This window comes from Pezoporus wallicus, unplaced genomic scaffold (assembly GCF_028554395.1).
Source record: "Pezoporus wallicus isolate ANWC-B61680 ecotype Strahan unplaced genomic scaffold, APGP_CSIRO_Pwel_v1 contig_161, whole genome shotgun sequence".
Lineage (NCBI taxonomy): Eukaryota > Metazoa > Chordata > Aves > Psittaciformes > Psittacidae > Pezoporus > Pezoporus wallicus.
Genome location: NW_026642654.1, coordinates 4,876,012 through 4,888,600, shown reverse-complemented (window position 1 = coordinate 4,888,600; position 12,589 = coordinate 4,876,012). Strand labels below are relative to the sequence as shown.

Sequence of the window (12,589 nt, the reverse complement as noted above, 5' to 3'; positions counted from 1 at the left end):
GGGCTGCTGGAATTGTCTGCGCTTTAGACCCAAGAGCCAAATAAGGCATGTCTCGTTGGGAAGATACCATATTCAGAGGGAAGCAGGGGTGAGGGTGCATGAGGCTGGAGAGGAAAAGGCAGGGGGGAAGGGTGAGGGGGTTGTATTCTTGACCTTAGGTAGCTGGTGCTGAGAGGTAGCATATTGTGTGGAGGAACAGACAGAACTAGTTTGTGGATGGGAAGGAGGGAGCAAGGAGGAGGGAGGAGGAAGCTGGGACAGCGAAGGGGGAGGAGGAGAGAGCAGCATCTCTATCTTTCTTTGCAGACCACGCTGCTAAACAGCGAGGGGAGGCTCATGCTTCCCTAATATCCATCACTCCCCGCTTCCAACGTGGTCAGAGACAGAGCAACAAAGAGGGTCTCAGAGGTAAGATCCTAGCAACTTGCAAAGCTGTAATAAGGCGAAGCAGCAGCAACAACACAGGGAAAAGATTATCAGCACCTGGGAATGCTCAGAGGCGGCAGGGGGGAAACTGGAAGCCCAGGTCTCCTGGAGGCTAAGGCAGTGTTGCCAGCAGCAAGAACGGAGCAAGAGGGGAGCAGATCAGCTCCGAGGGGGTTAGGATACCAGCTAGCACTATTTAGCAGTGGGCAGTTTGTGTCCCAACTGCCTGTGCAGAAAGAAGTGAGAATGGGAAAGAACTGTGAAAGCAAATGCTCTGGTACCTGAAACACATGGCTAAATAAGGCTTAATAAAATCTAGGAATGGTTTATTTACCCAATATATGGTTCTGGAGTAAACAAAGTAATTCATTAATTTGTGCATGTCAGAAGAAAAAAATATAAATGAAAAGCAAAGCCCAGGTCTGCATATTTTGACTTTTTTACGTGAAAGTTTGATTTTTCATTTTAGGACAATGTTTCAGTTCAGAAATGCATTTAATAGCAATGAGAAGGAAAAAAATGCAAACCACGAATTAATTGTTTTGGGTTGTGTGTGTGTGTGTGTGTCAAACAAAATGGGTTGTTGGACAATTATTGCAAGAAAATATTTGTGATACCAAAACGAGGAATGCTGTTTGACCTGAGAAATGCTGGTTTATTTCATTTAGAGAAAAAACACCAAAACAAACTCAATGTGATTTTGTACTGGCCTGAAATGGAATTTGTAATTATGTTTGATTCAGTCACACAGACTAAAAAAATCATCAATTTAGGTACGTGTATTTATAAAGGTAATTGTTTCTTTTTAGTTGTGGACACTGGAAGCTTAGATGAAGGAGACAGGAAGTATAGCATCTATGCACTGGAGAAACTGATGCTTGCTTTTCCCTTGCGTTTTGTCTCATTTACTTTGCTTTTTCAGGTGTGAGCTACCTTGGTTTTGGTCTAACATGTATTATTAACTAATAGTGGCAGTAATGTCGGTGCTTGTTGTTAAACATGTTGAACCAACTACAAAGAAAATTAACACTGGCTTGTATGTCTTACGCATAAGAGGTTTTATAATTTAATGTCTCTCTTCACTATGAAACACAGAATCAGTTTCTAAGTGTGATTGTTCTGGGATATGTGTGCTTAACTGTAAGTTTCTGTGTTTTCATCTTCACAAGAGGTAACTAAAATAGCTGTAGTGAGTTGATTTGGTGTGTGAGTGAGGAAATTAGTATCACCATTCTCTGCTGCTTTGGGGAACTTAGAGGTGATGGGTCTGAGTTTGATTTTCTTCTCATCAGTGTAAATTTACTGGTACAAGTGTACAGCATCAGGTTCTGTACTGGTATACTTCTTCATTGCCCCATTTTACTTTTAAAAGAGAGAAGAACCACATCACAGCAATGGGGCTTTTCCCTCACTACTTTTTACAATTGTTATTTCAGGGCTTAAAGTTCTGTTACTATTTTCCAACCATAAATAACAGTCTGACTTTGCTCACCTTATGTGCTGTGGTAGTTGTCAGCTTTAGCTTTGAAATTGTCAGTAGACAATCAGGGTTTCTATTTAAAAAAAGCAAAAATAACTTATTTTCCTGTCAGCCTACCCATTGCTTACACAACTAGTTTCATTTATTCAGTCTATCTTTTGGGTTGATAAATTAATTTTATTTCTTCTTTTTGTTGTTTTTTTTTTTGCTTTTTTTGTTTTGTTTTTTTGTGTTTAACTACGATTTTGTTTTTCTGGGGCTTTTGCTAAAGAAATGGAATGTTCTCACTTTGGCAAGGTTTAACTGTTATGTGCATAAAAAAAAAAAACAATAACAAACCAAACCTAACATGAATCTACTACTGCAGGTGAATTTCATTTGAAGCTAACATTCTTTTCTACTTAGACAATAGTTACCTATTGTTCTCTTAAAACAACCTTCTATGAACTGTATTGTTCTGAAGTTTATAAGGGCTGGATGCAAAGCTCCCTGAAGTCAGGAAGAGACATTCCATTGACTTCAAATGGCTTTGCATCAGGCCTGTCATGTGAGATTAGCTCCTGACAGAAGATCTTGTAAGCACAAGCGCAAAACAGAATGATTTAAGGATGGAATTTCACTTATGCTGTGATTGTCTTTGCTTTGTGAATGTCTGATAGGCACAATGTTTTTGAAGCAATGCTTCATTTATTTTGTGTTAAAAACATCTGTATACATTCCAGTACGAAGGAATACGCAGAAAATTCATTGTAAATTAGGTCTCAAATCTGTTGTCTTTCTGTGTCTGTATTTAAACACTTTATTGAAGGAGTCTGTCCTTGTGTATGATAGCTCAGAATTTCTTAGATGAGATTTATAATCTCAGTGATACAATGCATAATATAAGGAAAGAGTTTTGTAATGTGAAATATCGAGTTAAAACAATGGTTTGAATTTTGTTTTCTTGTTAAACTCAAAGAGCATATATAAGAAACTAATGGCTTCCATAGTTTCTCTTTTAAAAACCCACCACCTGCCCTTCCCAAACCCAGAAGCCACTTTAACGTATACATTTGTTTCTGCATTTGAAACTTACACAACTTACACAATGTGAAAGCAACCATGAGAAAAACAACATAGTTCTGTATAACAAAATAAACAGGAGCATTTTGCAGCATGTTATGTAGGGCCAGACTTGGATTAGGAAGTTGTAAACTTGCAAAGGTGATTCTTGTTAATAAAGAAAAGCCAGTCAGACTTCTCAACACTCTAGAGATGCTGGGCATGATTACCTTTAGGGAAAAATTGCCTTTGCTTCTTATTGATTGTGACTCTTCTAATGAATACAAAGTCTGCACAGCAAATGATAAGTGATCTGTCACTCCTTTTTTCAACCTCATGCAAAATAAAGCATTTACTTACTCTCAGATGAGATCAGACACAACCGTAAGTTTATTTCATGTGAGTATGTTCCTACATGAAGAAGGAGGCATAAAAGGCTAGTGTAACTAACAACAACTGAAATCTACGTACAAACACCCCTAATTACATAAAAACATGAGGACTGCATTTGTGTATTACATGCATGCAAAGGAGAAAGTGGTGTATCTTTAATTACAGCTGAAAATTGTGGTTTTTTTTTCCACTTAGACTGTGTTTAATGATTCAGTCAATCAGTAAATCTGACTGACTCTTCAAAACTTCCCTTACACAGACTGTCACAGGAGATACTGTAGTTTACTAAGGAAATTTTAATGTGTCACTTATGCTTATTTTGTAGACATTTGTAGCTGTTACTTTATAATTACACTTAAGGATTCCAAAGAATTTTAGTTTTATTTTCAGTTGGTCTTCGTTTGCCATTATGCATGCATTGCCTTTCATGCTTGAATATTTTTGTGAGCAGTTGTGAGCAGTAAAGGAAGTTTAAGAAATAACATAGCTATTGGTGTATTTCTGAAGAAACAGTAAAAAAAAAATGCCATTTATATATTGTATGTCTTACAAAAAATGCTGTAAAATCTAAATACAGATTGTTACATGAAGAAAATATCCTTTATCTAGCTAAACAGCCCAGCAATATTTTATGTACTAAAAACAATCCATTGGAGGCATATTTTATGTAACTATGCAGTAGATAGAAATAAAAAAATATTTGTAGAAAGTGTATTAACATCACAGTCATAAAAATAAGCAGTACTGACAAAGAATTGCCATCAAACTTGTATTTATAGGTATGAGATTCCACCTGATATTTAGCTTTAAACATTTTTCATGTTGTTTTAAATGATTGCCTGCAAAATGTATCCTTGTTTTTAACCTAGCTGTTTTAGTTTTTATAGCTCCTTAGTAGGAAGGTGTGGGGGTAGGTCTTCTGTTTTTATAGGAAGGAGAAAATACGGAGATTTTTTTGTTTGGGATGGAAATTTTTTATTTCCACAGATTTCCTTATCCATTATCCAAGTATAAGCATTTATAGAAAATAAAAATACTGATCTCATTCTATCCTGTGAAGTTCTAGTATCATTATGCAGTGCTTTGAAATGATGAGCTAGTTTCTAATGATTATGACTGCACTTATGATTTCATCACACAAGTCCTCAATTACAGGGTATATGTATCAACTGCAAAAGGACATAAATGGATGTATAGACAGGTTTAAAAGCACAGGTTTTGCTTCTATCAACTAGAAGAGTAGTGCATTAAAAAAGGATGGTATAGTCTTTTCTAACTTGGAACAACATTTTCCCATGTACTGTCCCAGTTTCTGTATGAACCAGAGATTGAAATAGCAAACTAATACCTCGTATACAAAGTGGTCAAATCATATGCGTGGAGTGGTGGATAAAACTGTAGGTATCACTGTAATAATTCAGGACGTTGCTTGTAATACCAATAGTGGAAATATTTTTGAACACAAAAGTTATTTGGAAGTTGCTGGAAAGTTGTAAAGATTGTTTCATCCTAATCTGACAGCTGTTTTCATCACAGAGGTAATGAAATGATTGATCTATTATGTAAATGCATTTTTTTTTTAAAGAAAACATTTGAGACTTGTTTGACTGCAGTGGAAAGGATGCTGTAGTTAGTGAGGGATCCAGAAGTCAGTGCCATTTCTGTATAGATGGAACTATAAATGGTTTGGGCCCTAATAGTTCAAAATGCAAGCATGAATATACTGGGGAGATATGCAAAGACATACAGCTGTAAATTTGCCTCAATCATTTCTGCTATACATGAAAAAGTAAGAAGAAATACATCTAGATGCCAGCCAGTTGTGACTGGCTAGAATATATCTGACTTAGATGAATAGTTTTCAAATTTATAGAATCATAGAATCATGGAATAGTTAGGGTTGGAAAGGACCTTAAGATCATCTAGTTCCAACTCCCCTGCCGTGGGCAGGGACACCTTACGCTAAATCATATCACCCAAGGCCTTGTTCAACCTGGTCTTGAACACTGCCAGGGATGGAGCATTCACAACCTCACTGGGCAACCCATTCCAGTGCCTCACCACCCTCACAGGAAAGAATTTCCTTCCTGTATCCAATCTAAACTTCCTCTGTTTAAGTTTTAACCTGTTACCCCTTGTCCTATCACTACAGTCCCTAATGAAGAGTCCCTCCCCAGCATCCCTATAGGCCCTCTTTCAGATACTGGAAGGCTGCTATGACGTCTCAACGCAGCCTTCTCTTCTCCAGGCCGAACAGCCCCAACTTTCTCAACCTGTCTTCATACAGGAGGTGCTCCAGTCCCCTGATCATCCTCGTGGCCCTCCTCTGGACTTGTTCCAACAGTTCCATGTCCTTTTTATGCTGAAGACAACAAAAACTGCACACAGTACTCCAAGTGAGGTCTCACAAGAGCAGAGTAGAGGGGCAGCATCACATCCTTCAACCTGCTGGTCACACTCCTTTTGATGCAGCCCAGGATACGGTTGGCTTTTTGGGCTGCAAGCGCACACTGCCGGCCCATGTTCATTTTCTCATCAACCAGCGCCCCCAAGTCCTTCTCCACAGGGCTGCTCTGAATCTCTTCTCTGCCCACCCTGTAGCTGTGCCTGGGATTGCTCCCACCCAGGTGCAGTACCTTGCACTTGGCATGGTTAAACTTCATGAGGTTGGCATCAGCCCACCTCACAAGCGTGTCAAGGTCCCTCTGGATGGCATTCCTTCCCTCCAGCATTATCAACCGAACCACACAGCTTGGTGTCATCGGCAAACTTGCTGAGGGTGCACTGAATCCCACTGTCCATGTCAGCGACGAAGATGTTGAACAAGACCGGTCCCAGCACCGATCCCTGAGGGACACCACTCATCACTGGTCTCCAGCTGGACATTGAGCCATTGACCACAACTTTTTGTGTGCGGCCATCCAGCCAGATCTTTATCCACCGAGTGGTCCATCCATCAAATTGATGTCTCTCCAATTTAGAGACAAGGATGTCGTGTGGGACAGTGTCAAACGCTTTGCACAAGTCCAGGTAGATGACATCAACTGCTCTACCCCTGTCCATCAGTTCTGTAGCCCCACCATAGAAGGCCACCTAATTGGTCAGGCAGGATTTCCCCTTAGTGAAGCCATGCTGGCTGTCACCAAGCTCCTTGTTGTTTTTCATGTGCCTTAGCATGCCATCCAGGAGAATCTGCTCCAAGATTTTGCCAGGCACAGAGGTGAGACTGACTGGTCTGTAATTCCCCAGGTCATCCATTTTCCCCTTCTTGAAAATGGGGGTTATATTTCCCTTTTTCCAGTCATTGGGAACTACACCTGACTGCCATGATTTTTCAAATATGATGGCAAGCGGCTTTGCAACTTCATTTGCCAGCTCCTTCAGGACCCGTGGATGGATCTCATCAGGATCCGTGGACTTGTGCATGTTCAGATTTTTAAGATGGTCTCGAACCACTTCCTCTCCTACAGCAGGCGCAAGGTCTTCATTCTCACAGTCCCTGCTTCTGCCTTCCAAGACTTGGGTGGTTTGGTCAGAGCCTTTGCCAGTGAAGACCGAGGCAAAGAAGTCATTGAGAACCTCAGCCTTCTCCAAATCCAGGGTAGCCAGTTCTCCCGACAGCTTCCTGAGGGGGCCTACATTCTCCCTAGTCTGTTTTTTATTTGCTATGTTCCTGTAGAATCCCTTCCTGTTATCTTTAATACCTCTAGCTAAGTTTAATTCTAACTGGGCCTTAGCTTTCCTATCCTGGTCCCTAGCTTCCTGGACAACATCCCTGTACTCTTCCCATGCCACCTGTCCTTGTTTCCACTTATAAGCTTCTTTTTCAGTTGAATTTTCCTCAGCAGCTCCTTATCCAGCCAAGGAGGTCTCCTGGCCCTCCTGCTGCACTTCCTTCTGGTTGGGATGCGACACTCCTGAGCTTGTAGCAGGTGATCCTTGAATATCAACCAACAGTCTTGGGCCCCCCTGTCCTCTTCGGCTGTGTCCCATGGAACCTGCCTAAGCAGGTTCCTGAAGAGGCCAAAGTCTGCTCTCTTGAAGTCCAGGGCAGTGAGCTTGCTGCACGCTCTTCTCACTGTCCTGAGGATCTCAAATTCGACCATCTCATGATCGCTGCATCCAAGGCTGCCCTTGAGCATCACATTTCCAACGAGCCCTTCCCTGTTGGTGAGCACAAGGTCAATCATGGCATCTCTCCTTGTCGGCTTCTCTATTACTTGCAGAAGGAAGTTGTCTTCTACACAATCGAGGAACCTCCTGGATTGCTTGTGCCGGGCCGTACCGTCCTTCCAACGGATGTCAGGGTGGTTGAAGTCACCCATGAGAAGAAGGGCCTGCAAGCGTGAGGCTTTTCCTGTCTGTCTATGCAGTGCTTCATCCACAGGTTCTCCTTGATCAGGCAGTCTGTAACCAGTGCCAAGAGGCGCTATATGCTTTGTTGTTTTCCTCCTTGTTTTGCTCTGTACCCAGATTTTTGACATTTGTCATCTTTTCTGTGAAGAGCATAATGTTCATATCAGTGGTGATCATGTCTCTGCTGCTTAGAAGGCCCTTGAAGCAAGACAGCCTTAAAAGAAAGGGGGTAAGCTATGTCTTGTCTTCTCAGCACAAGATGGATGTTTGACCCAATATCCAGCCGCCCAGCTATGATACAAGCATCTTACACACTTACAGCACAGCATTATAATATATCTCCTGCTTTGAGGTTCGCGTGATGCTAGAATTAGAGGAATCTCAGTGATGTAGTGCTCTGTAGCACTCTGCCTCACAGTGGGATCCCTGTTTGAAAGAACATTTAGAAGGAGTATTTCCTAGGCAGTGGCATTAGTCCAATCCCATGTGTGTGATACATGGCCCAGCACAGTGGGGACCATGAGATATTGACCAGGCCTACCCATGCGAGCTGAGCAAAACACTGCGTGCAGTGCATATTTGGTATTTAGAAGAGCTTGCAAAGACCTGGAAAAGTCCCCTTAGATTCTGTGAAGCAAATGTGCGTGCAGAATCAGAAAGATGATGTTTGGAAAGCTCTGGTCTTCCACTTGATACTGCAGTCCATTCTCTAGTGACAAATAGGCTTTCACACTGTGAAACAAGGGTGCAGCTTCACAAGGAGAACTTGCTACAGTTTTAATATTGCTAATGCATTATTGTGTAATTTACTGCTTCATATATAATCTAAATGTATAGGAATGTGTTCCCTCTTGCTGTTTAAATTATTGTTTAGAAAGTTAATCTTGAATTAGTTGAAAATTTATTTTTGTCTAGCAATGCTTGTCTAGGTCTTGCTCAGATTGAAAAACAAAGAAATTGTAAGTATCCAGCTTTCAGAGTAGTAAGCTCAACCTCCTTACATTCTAGGCATGAGTCATAAAATCACCGAGGAAAATTATGTTGTGGAGTTTGATACTGGTAAATCTTTTGGTTTAGTCCTCACTACTGAGGAGGATGCTGTGTACTGTTGCTACAGGTCAGAGTGCATGGCAATACACAGTTACTGACAGCTTTGAATAGCTGAGTTCTGAATCACTTGTTAGATCCTTCTGACTTTTACTGTTTTAGTACCAGGCCTCAAAATTCATCAATAAATACTGGGTATTGCTTTACACCCATACGTGGCAGGTTCAGATTACTGTGGTATATTCCCAGGCATTTATCTGTGACATCAGGAGAAATTGATACCAGGCTCTTTGAAAGTCAATTTCTTTTTATGTAATCCTTGTGGGAGAGCCATCATACCATGCACTTTCTTGCTTAGGGAGCTCTTTACATGAAAGCTGGGGACAGGAAAGACACTATATAGTAAAATCAGAATCTCAAGTTGGAAGGGACACATAAGGATCATTGAGTCCAACTCCCTGCTCCTTGCAGGACTACATAAAACCAAACCGTATGACTAAGAGCATCATCCAGATGCTCCTTGAGCTTTAACAAGCTTGGTGCTGTGACCCTGGGGAGCCTGTTTCAGTGACTGACCACCCCCCCCAGTGAAGAACATTTTCTTCATGTCCAATCTGAAATTCCCCTGATGCAACTTCATTCCATTTCCTCCCGTCCTGTCTCTGGTCACTAGAGAGGAGATCAGCATCACCTCCTCCTCTGCCTCCTTGAGGAAGTTGTATACTGCCATGAGGGCAGCCTTCAGCCTACTCCAAGCTGAACAAACCTAGTGACCTCAGCCACTTCTCCTAACTCTTGCCATTAAGACCTTTCACCATCTTGGTCACCCTCCTCTGAACACAATGTAATAGTCTGATGTCCTTTTATTGAGGCACCCAAAACGTGCACAGCACTCCAGGTGGGGCTGCAGTGCAGTGTAGAGTGGGACAATCACCCCTCTCAACTATCTGGTGATGCTGTGCTAGATGCACCCCAGAACACTAGGGAACTTCACCCAACTGCCATGATTTTTCAAATATGATGGACAGTGGCTTAGCAACTTAATTTGCCAGCTCCTTCAGGACCTGCGGATGGATTTCACCAGGTCCCATGGACTTGTGCACATTTAGGTTCCTAAGATCATCTCGTACCTGATCCTCTCCTACACTGTGCCTAAGGTCTTCATTCTCACGGTCACTGCATCTGCCTTTGAAGATTTGAGTGGAGTGGTCAGAGCATTTGCCAGTGAAGACTGAGGCAAAGAAGTCATTCAGAACCTCAACCTTCTCCAGATCCAGGGTAGTGAGTTCTCCTGTTTCCTTCCAGAGAGGGCCCACATTATCGCTAGTCTGTATTTCTTAGCAACATACATATGGAAGCTTTTCCTGTTATCTTTGACATCCCTGGGCAGACTCAATCCTATCTGGGCTTTAGCTTTCTTGACCTTATCCCTAGCTTCCCAATGTCCCTCTATTCTTCCCATGCCACCTGTCCTTGCTTCCACCTTTTATAAGCTACTTTTTTCCTTGAAATTTCCTCAGCAGCTCCTTATCCATCCATGAAGGCCTCCTGGCCTTCTTGCCCTATTTCCTTCTAGTTGGGATGCAACACTCCTGAGCTTGTAGCAGGTGATCCTTGAATATCAACCAACAGTCTTGGGCCCCCCTGCCCTCTTCGGCTGTATCCCATGGAACCTTTCAAAGCAGGTTCCTGAAGAGGCCAAAGTCTGCTCTCTTGAAGTCCAGGGCAGTGAGCTTGCTGCACGCTCTTCTCACTGTCCTGAGGATCTCAAATTCAACCATCTCATGTTCACTGCAACCAAGGCTGCCCTTGAGCATCACATTTCCAACCAGCCCCTCCCTGTTGGTGAGCACGAGGTCAAGCATGGCACCTCTCCTTGTTGGCCCCTCTGTTACTTGCAAGAGGAAGTTGTTTTCCACACAATTGAACCTCCTGGATTGCTTGCACTGGGCTGTACCGTCTCCAACAGACACTGGGGTGCTTGAAGTCACACATTAGGACAAGGGCTTGCATGAGGCTGCTACTATCTGTCTATGGAGGGCTTCATTTACACAGTCCTCTCGATTGGGTGGCCTTTAGCAGATCTCCACATTAACGTTCCCCATGTTCTCCCTTTGACCCTGACCCACAAACTCTCTGTTGGCTCATCACCCATCCCAAAACAGAGTTCCATACTCTCCAACCTATTGCTGACATAAATAGCTGCTCCCTCTCCCTGTCTGCCAGGCCTGTCTTTCCTAAAGAGCCTAAAACTTTCATTCCAACACTCCAGCCATAGGAGCCATCCCACCGTGTTTCTGTGATTCCAGCAACATCAAATCCCCATAGACATCTCTAATTCCTCTTGTTTATTTCCCATACTATGGGCATTTGTGTAGGGGCATCTGAGCTGAGCTCCAAATAAAGCCAACTCATTGGCTGGAGCCCCTGTAGGACCTCTGCATTGCTCTGACCATTCATTACAGGTGCTGGCATCTGACTGGTAGTTTTGGGTTGGATCAGTGCTCCTCTCCCCCAACAAATCTAGTTTTGATACAATTATTTTCATACAATTCTGGGTACAATTCTTAGTGGATTAGGAGAGTGAAAGTGGGGATTTTTAAAAGGCAAACTATTAATTCAACTGACAAGCAATCTTTACACTGAGAATTCTACATCTTCCAATTTAATGGTCAGATACAGAGGTCTAATACAAAAGAATAAGGGCTCCTGCTCAGAAAAATAATAGGAGAAAATAACAGGAAAATAATAGAACAGCTAGGAAAACAGGCAGTGTAGGTGTTTTCTAGGAAGATGTACTTAGCACTGGTGACAGAATAGAAAGAAAGTACTGTCAGTTTTCTTTTCCTTAGGATTATTAAGGCATGGGGTTTGCTGGTGCAAAAAGTGGTCATATTCATACCAGTTCAGCCAGCTATGTTAATGAGGCTCTTTGGTTAATGGATCTGTCAGTCTTTTATGGACCTGTCTTTGGCTTCACCACTGATCATTCTTTATTCTGTTATTCTCCTGTTATATATTTTTACAGTTTAATTCATGTATGTTTTGTATTGCCTAGACTATTCCTTCATCTGATTAATTCTGTGCTCCCACCCATCTGAGTAATCAAGCCATAACATCACTATCCATATGGATGCTATTTTTATGGATGCATACTTGTCTAATGGGCTGCCATGTACTGGTATGTATCAACTCAGATACATGTTTTTATCTACAGTTTGTGTGATTAAAGTGCATAGAAAATGTTAGTATTCTCCAGATATAACAAGTACGCTTTTAACTGCTTTTAAAACATTTCAGTATTTCTGTGCCTTAAAGTATCCCTGCAAACTCAAAAGGTCAGTTTACCTTTTTTCAATTTCATATGAATTAAAATATTAACACCTGTAAAATCTCAGGCAGTGACTGTGTGTAGTCTTCTATAGATGTTAGTATAAGTCTTTTCTTGTGTGTCTTGTTTTCTTTTATGCAGTAAAGTTTCCCAGCACATTCTGATCCTTATTTTAGCACTTTTCTTTCTGTAATGCAGGCAGCATTTCATTGAAACCAAAGGCAGCTGAGGATGCAACTGGGTGTATTAGTTGGTATGAAAAAGAGTGCAGCAAGTGGGGCAGGTGATGTGGCTTCTCAGTTCACTCCCAGGTTCCAGCTCAATGATGATATTCACTGTGTGAATGGTTTTCTCTCTTGGGTTCTCTTTTACAGTAATTCAGTGATTTCCCTCCAAGGCAAAATTTAAGCATTGTTCTGGAGCTAATTTCATTTAAAGACTACTCCCACTAGGCAAAATGGATGACACAATTACTTATGACTTTCTTAATCCCCCATGATTTTGGGATACATTTA

General features: G+C 41.7%; 1 protein-coding gene across 3 annotated transcripts in view; it reads left to right on the top strand.

Annotated features, from left to right (window-relative positions):
• The first annotated feature begins 222 nt into the window (after positions 1 to 222).
• Positions 223 to 12,589, top strand: part of GREB1 (growth regulating estrogen receptor binding 1) — a 95,726-nt gene continuing 83,359 nt past the window's right edge. For 2 of the 3 annotated variants that reach the window (XM_057431845.1, XM_057431842.1), the window contains exon 1: positions 223 to 408. The gene's annotated coding sequence lies outside the window, so the exon portion shown is untranslated. The remainder of the gene's footprint in view (positions 409 to 12,589) is intronic. The other variant, XM_057431846.1, reaches the window with a different exon arrangement.